The sequence below is a fragment of the Petaurus breviceps genome, unplaced genomic scaffold (genome assembly GCF_028583685.1).
Source record: "Petaurus breviceps papuanus isolate PSGF00001 unplaced genomic scaffold, PetGlider_PUasm1.0 90763, whole genome shotgun sequence".
NCBI lineage: Eukaryota > Metazoa > Chordata > Mammalia > Diprotodontia > Petauridae > Petaurus > Petaurus breviceps.
In genome coordinates this window covers 6,139,203-6,146,098 of record NW_027187340.1, presented here as the reverse complement: position 1 = coordinate 6,146,098, position 6,896 = coordinate 6,139,203, and the positions used below count along the sequence as shown (strand labels likewise).

The 6,896-nt window shown below is 38.5% G+C and overlaps 1 long non-coding RNA gene across 1 annotated transcript; it reads right to left on the bottom strand.

The window, feature by feature from the left end:
• Positions 1-687: 687 nt before the first annotated feature.
• LOC138146602 (uncharacterized) lies at positions 688-4,992 on the bottom strand. The gene is made up of 2 exons (XR_011164543.1): positions 4,892-4,992; positions 688-958 (listed from the first exon to the last, which is right to left on the bottom strand). It is a non-coding gene; the product is annotated as an uncharacterized lncRNA (long non-coding RNA).
• Between the last annotated feature and the right edge of the window lie 1,904 nt (positions 4,993-6,896).

The window sequence follows — 6,896 nt, the reverse complement described above, 5'->3', positions numbered from 1 at the left end:
CAGGAAGTGGGCTAATTATGTAGTGAGATCAAGGCATAACTGATGGACAACTCATGGGTTCCATATAAATCCATGCAATGTCAAGAGATCTAGTAGAAGGTTACCATTCCCCCTATGGAGGATTTATGGAAAGACATGGACAAGCTTTGTAAAGAATGAGAAGACAGGAATGCATTGGATCAGCACTGTTGGAATGAGTGATCAAGTTGAAGAGACATCAGATCAATCAAATCCCTAGTAATCAAAATAAATTCTCAATAATTTCCCTTATGGGCCTGACCATCAATCAGGAACACAAGGGTTCAAGTCCTTCCTCTCATAAATACTAGTTCTGTCATCATAGGGAATCACTTAATCTCTTAAGTCCCAGACACTCTTTAAGTTATAAAAATGTTGCCTATTTCCTTTGGTGGGGTAAGTTTCTACACCAGAGAAATCTTAAATAAATCTTCAAAAATGGTTCTTAATAGTCACCAAAAGCTTCTTAAAATGGTCAATAGTCAATAAATATTTATTGAGCACCAACTATGTGCCAGGCACTCTGCCTGGGAATACTTATTGGGGAAATGAATGAGAAAAAAAGTACCTGCCCTCAAGGAGCTTACAATCTAACGAAGGAAGACAATATACAAGAGGAAGCTGAAAAGGTGGGGGGATCAGAAATTACCTGACATGGGGGCATGCATGATTGGATGTGTTTTATTCATAGAGTCAAAACCAAGCAGAGTAGCAGATGGAAAATGAAGTTAGCTGCAAAGAGCTAAGCCCTCTAGATAGGGAAGGCTCAGGGAAGAGTTTATTGCTCTGCCCTCCAGCCCTTTGGTCAAAGGCAACTGAAGGTGCTAAGACGGTGCTGAGTATGAAAGCTGCATCTGTCTCCATAGTGATGAGATTTCAGGTGATGAAGTCCTCCTGGGGGAGGCATGGTGTTTCATGAAGTCAAAACCAAGCACAGAAGCTGATGGAAAATGAAATTAAAAGAGAAAACATCTTAAGTGAATGTAGAAAACTAATGACAAACAGCCTCCCAGTTAATCACCCTGTCTTCAATCTCTCTCTCTTCTCCAATCCATCCTTTCTCCAGCTGCCAATCGATGTAGCTGCGACACAGGTCTGGCTGTTATTCTATTCCCTTGCTGACAAAATTCCATTGGTACTCTATTGCCTCTGGGATCAAATGCAAATTCCTCTGGCATTTAAAACCTTTTAAAACTGGCTCCAACCTAAATTGACAGCCTTGCTGGACATCATTCTCCTTCACACACTGTACATGAAAACCTAACTGGCCTGCTTGCAGTTTTCTATGCATTCCATTTTATCTCAAATCTCCATGCCTTTGGCAGGCTATTCCCCAGACCTGGAATGTAGTCCCTCCTTACCTCTGCCTCTGAAAATCCCCTGTTTCCTTCAAGGCTCATAGGCAGCACCACTTCCTATGTGATATCTCTACCCAAAGTACTTTATATTTCCAGTGTACATATTGTTTATTTACTAATCTGTATCACATTGTTTCTTCCTCAATAGGCAGTAAAACTCCTTGAAGGTTGAGATTGTTTGTTTTTGTTTTTGAATCTCTAACATCTAGAATAATACCTGTTCACATAGCAAATGATTAAGGAATGATCAGAATATATTAGACTTTTTACTCTAATGTAAAGGTAGTTTCAACATTTAAGAGTATACTCTTCCCATTTTTATTTCTACTACCTGATGTGGAAGTGCTCCAACTGGCTCATGAGAGTTGATTGTTAAATTTTCTGTGTGAATATTTACACCTTAGAAATCAGCAAATGTCACAAATGAGGGCTTGATTTATTGTTTTGTTGATTGTCTAGCCTTTAAAAAGTGGTGGAGAAGAGGTTAATAATGGAGATTAAACTTAAAAGTGTGTTGTACATTTTTTGGAGAGCTAATTGTTAAACATTACCAGAACACACTGCCTCTAAGTCTCATGAGTATCATATAATGGACTCGCTGTTAAGTTTATTCTACCTTGCTCAAACCAGAAGTAATTTGACATTCGCATTACTCTAAGCTCACTTTCAAAAGGTAATTCAGTTGTTGTTGTTTTATTATGACTACATTCTTCTCTAAAATTGGCTACTCATCTGGTCTATCAACAAATAGGTGGATTTTCCCATCATTCTCTTAGCACATACTAATCACCAAGTGCTGCTGATTTATCACTAGTCTGACCTTTTTCAATAGCACTACACAGTCCCATATTACCCTGGAAATTATGCATTTTTCTGACTAACTCTCTATGGTTCTTAGAGAATAAATGTTCTTTTTTTTCTTCTCCCCTCTCTGATAGCTTCACTAGTCAGTCAATGAAGAAGCATGGTTAGTAAGAATTTCCCCAGTCATCATTAGCTCTCCAGCTCCCATCCTACTGGCAAAACCCTAACTCTTTCCTGAATATATTCTGTCATTAAGTCCTCCTCATATGGCCCGATCATCATAGTCTGATTCCTCATGGGAAAGAATAGAACATGCTTAACTGTATACAGTGCCTTACCCTTGGCAACCTTTTACTCTCAGAAATAATAAAAGGAATGAAACAATTCATAGTTAAGTAGCTTTCACCTTGCTGCATGCCTGTAGCTTTTCATATGCTCTTAAGCCTTTCAGACTATGCATAGGCTGCTTCAATGTAGAAGGGATAACTGTATAATGTTATGCTTCCTATAAATGACAAGTCGGGAACCCTGGATCCAGGTCATGGTTCCTCCTCACAGTACAGGGCTTGGACAATGGAATCCACATTTCTATGTGGTGTTCTGTTACCAGAAGGGACTTTTCACTTGATTTTCGCCACAGCTCTTTATGGAGCAGTGAGAGTATACTCTATAGCAGGACATGGCATGGACCACACTGCCAATGCCATCTCCCCCTGGCACCTCTGACCTTGAACCCTTCGATTTAAGTTTCTGATAGCTGAAAGGTAAGTTCTCTCCTGTTCAGTGGCTTCATCTTTGACCTTTATCTGTATTCTCTCTCCTATGTTACCCTTTTCATTGTTCTTTGTACTTGCTTCACTATTCTCTTGCTTCTTACTCCCCGGAGAGGAAGAAACCAAAGAACCAGAAGGGCAGAAAGCGTGAGCATGTGCACGTGTGAGCCCACAAGAATGTAGCACGTGTGTATGTACACACCACATACACACACATATGCTTTTGTCCTTTATAGACAAAGTTCATGTACTTCAATTTGATTTTCTGATAATAATGACTTTGTACAAATCCACCTGCACTGTATTGCCTAATCATTAAGTCCTATTAGAGGTACCATGAATTGCTATGGAAGACAGCAAGACAATTGGCTTTTGCAGAAAGATAACTTTCAACCTTGGCCTCATTAGTACCAGTCTCTAACCAACAGAAGCAATACAATATGTTCCTTGCTTATAAGCTTAGACACATGAAGCACAAATACAAAACAGTGTCATGATTGACTTGAAAAAAATGTACTAAGCCATTTTTGAATTTCCTTGATCCTGAATATCCACAAAAGGATGTTTCTGTAATGATAAAACACCACTAGAAGAAGAAGAATTAAAAGCCTTGGTAATAATTATGTGCCATAGTAGATGTAAGGTGTTAACAGGGAGGTATTCAAATTTTTTAAAAATGAGTGTTCGTATGTGAACTGTACTATATCTGCTTTGCCCCTTTCCACTCATAAAGCTGGTTATAGAAGAACTCAATAAAAGATAAACAGTTTACCTCTTCCTGATAATTCCCTTTAGCACTACATTCCAATCTTGACTATGTGTGTGTATTGAGAGTTAGGCGTCTTGCTCTGAATTGTTGGCCAACAACAGTCTCTAAAGGGACCTCACAAGAAATTTTCTATTTCAAATTCAAACCTGATGGCACATATTACATCAGGGGATCCTTTTTATCAGCAGGATATTCAGAGGGGACAATTGATTTACTCACATAATCTCTTAAAACATCTACCAAGAGAGATTCGAAGGCTGAATTTATGGCTTCCCCCACATCTTTGAGCCCTCAAAAAACAAGAGCAAATTCCTCTATGAAATCTGAAACTCTCATCACTGATTTTCTAGCTGATGCAATTTCAAAGGCATGTGTTGCCCTGTGATAGGAACAGCAGGGTTCTGCCTCTCTTTGGGGGTTTCCATCTGTTTGCCATCAGAGAATACCTCTCTGGGGAGCCAAGTTAAATGCATAGCACCCATCCTTCCCACTTGGAAATCATGGAGTCTTGTATTAAGTTCCCTTACATTCTTTTAAGGCTGTGCTAGCTACTAGTAGTATTGGGGGACATTTAAAGCTTTCAAGACAATATTTACTTAGATAAGAACATTTATACCATTAAATCATCTTCACTCATGCTTCTTATTCATGTAACTAAGTTTGAGGTATCTTTATAAAGTATTATGTAAAAAGTCTTCTATATGTGTGAGAGCAACTATAATGAAAGAAATTTTTTAAAAAGAAATAAAAACTGGAATGCTAAGAATTGAGATTCTTTCCTTTTAAAGATGGTTTTCTAAATAAAACCTGTATCATCTTTCATTTTAAAAAAAAAAAAAACAGGTACCTTCTTTTGTTCCTTCCTTCCCTTCTTTCTCCTTTCCTTCCTTCCCTTTCTTTATTTTTTCTTTTCTTTTGACACCAGCTCTCCCTATAGTGCCCAGACTAGAAGTACAGTATCCATTCAAACACAAACCCCAATGCTGATCAACACAGAAGCTTTGACTTATTCTGTTTTTCCAACCTGGACAGATAGATTCACTCCTCCTTAGACAGTCTGGTTGCCCTCTGCTCCTGGGGACTCACCATACTAGTCTGAGACTTAATGTGACTACTGGATCAGCATTAGCCCTCCTGTAGCTAAGAACTCCTGAACTCAAGGGACTTACCAGCTTCAGCCTTCCCATCAGCAAGAACTATAAGCATTCACCAGCACACTTGGCTTTAAATAGGTTATTTTTGAAGCTGCTTTCTCTGACCGATTTAATAGATTTCCCCTATTGGCTAATCTTCCTCTTTTTCAGGGCTTGTTGGGCTACAGCCTCAATGATTATTCAGCATAAATAGAGATGAGAATAGCAGATTAAAGGCAGACAAATAAGTAATGGGCAAGCAAGAAGTTTAAAATAAGATTTGTTGAGGAACACCCTACTTTTTTGTATTTTTCAAGTTCTAAGCACATTGGTGGGTTTTCTAGATTTTCTGACCAATAATAATTTTTGGTGAAGTGGAAATGAAAGGAACTTTGGGAATAACCGATGACATCATCTTTGAGTAGATGACACATAAGAAAGAAAATGCCAAGCCCAACCAAATATGGACCCTAGACTTTAGGAGACAGAATTTCAAAAAGTTCAAAAATAGGACTGGAAGAACCCATGCCTAAGATTCTAAAAGGGAAGCTGCTTCAAGAAAATGCTGGGGCTCTTAAGAATAAACACTGACAACACAGTCACAATTGATTCTGATGAGGAACCAAAAGGGGATCAGGGGTTATATAAAAAGACATGCTACAAAGAGAGGCAGCCATCCATAAACTCAGTATTTTTTTAAGCAATTGGGGTTACATGGCCAGTTATTTCTGGGTGTGGAGCTAAGAATCTGAGTCCAGATTCGATCCCAGATCATCCTGACTCTGGGGCCAGTGATCTCACTCACTGCGCCACCTGGCCACCCCTGATAAACTCAGATTTTAAGAAATGGATAAAAAGGGTAGGTAACTAAAAAATATGAAAGAATATTGAGTTACTATCAGAATGAAACCCAAAGTCTGAAATAATTTCTAGAGACAACAAAAAGGACTTTTTTGGAAGAGGATAATCAAGAAAGAGATAGGGTTGCTGCTTGAATCAGAAGGAAAGAAAACACACAATGGAAATAAGAAGTATCCAACATTTATTTTGTTTCTGTTTTTTACACCAAGGAGAATGATCTTCAGACTAGAAAAGATAGAACAAAAAATGGCTAAACAGGGAATTGAATCTCCAGGTAAGTGACAATGAGTTGCCCTTAATCAACTCCAGTCACCAGGTCTAGGCAAACTAGATCCAGGGTACTGAAAGAATTTGTGGATGTGATTACTGAATTAGCATAGGTGATCTCCGAGGAACTGTTAAGAGCAAAGTGATCCTATGTCAGAAAATTTCATTACAGTTTTCAAAAAAGGATGAAAGTGGATATATCAAACTATAGGCTACTGAACCTATTTGATTCCTGGTAAAATAAAATTTTAAGGTTATTAAAGGGACAGTTTGTGTGTCCATAAAAAGGAAGGATGTGCAGAGATGACAGTATAAGAAAAAACTTTCTCATAATTAGAGTTATTTTAAAAATGGTTTGGAAATGGAGCAAGTTTTCCATTACTAGAGGTCTTTAGGTATAACAAGTATGGTGCAGTAGAAAGGGTATAAGATAGGAGTCATTGGGCCTGGGTTCAAATCCTTGTCCTGCCACTTCCTGTATGCCTTTAGACATCATCTAATCTCTTTGGATCCTAGTTTCTTTATCTTTAAAATTAGGGCATTGGACTAGGTGACTCTCTATGTCTTTTCCAGTTCTAAACCTTCAATCATGTGTTGTAATTTGATTGATGAGTTGTCTAAACATTAGACAGCGAAAGCTCTGGAGTCCTTCCCCATTCTAAAACTTTATGGCTCTTTTACTTATCTAACAGATTAGCTTTTTTGTTCTCTACTACTTGGTAGCCACTTTTTTGTTGTTGCTAAAAAAAAAAATATAGGGGCAACCAGATAGCACAGTGAGTAAGAGCACCAGCCCCTGTGTCAGGATGACCTGGGGATCAAATCCAGGCTCAGACACTTAGCACCCACCCAGAAACACCTGGCCATGTAACCTTGAGCAAGTTACTTAACCCCAATTGCTTAGGGGTGGCCA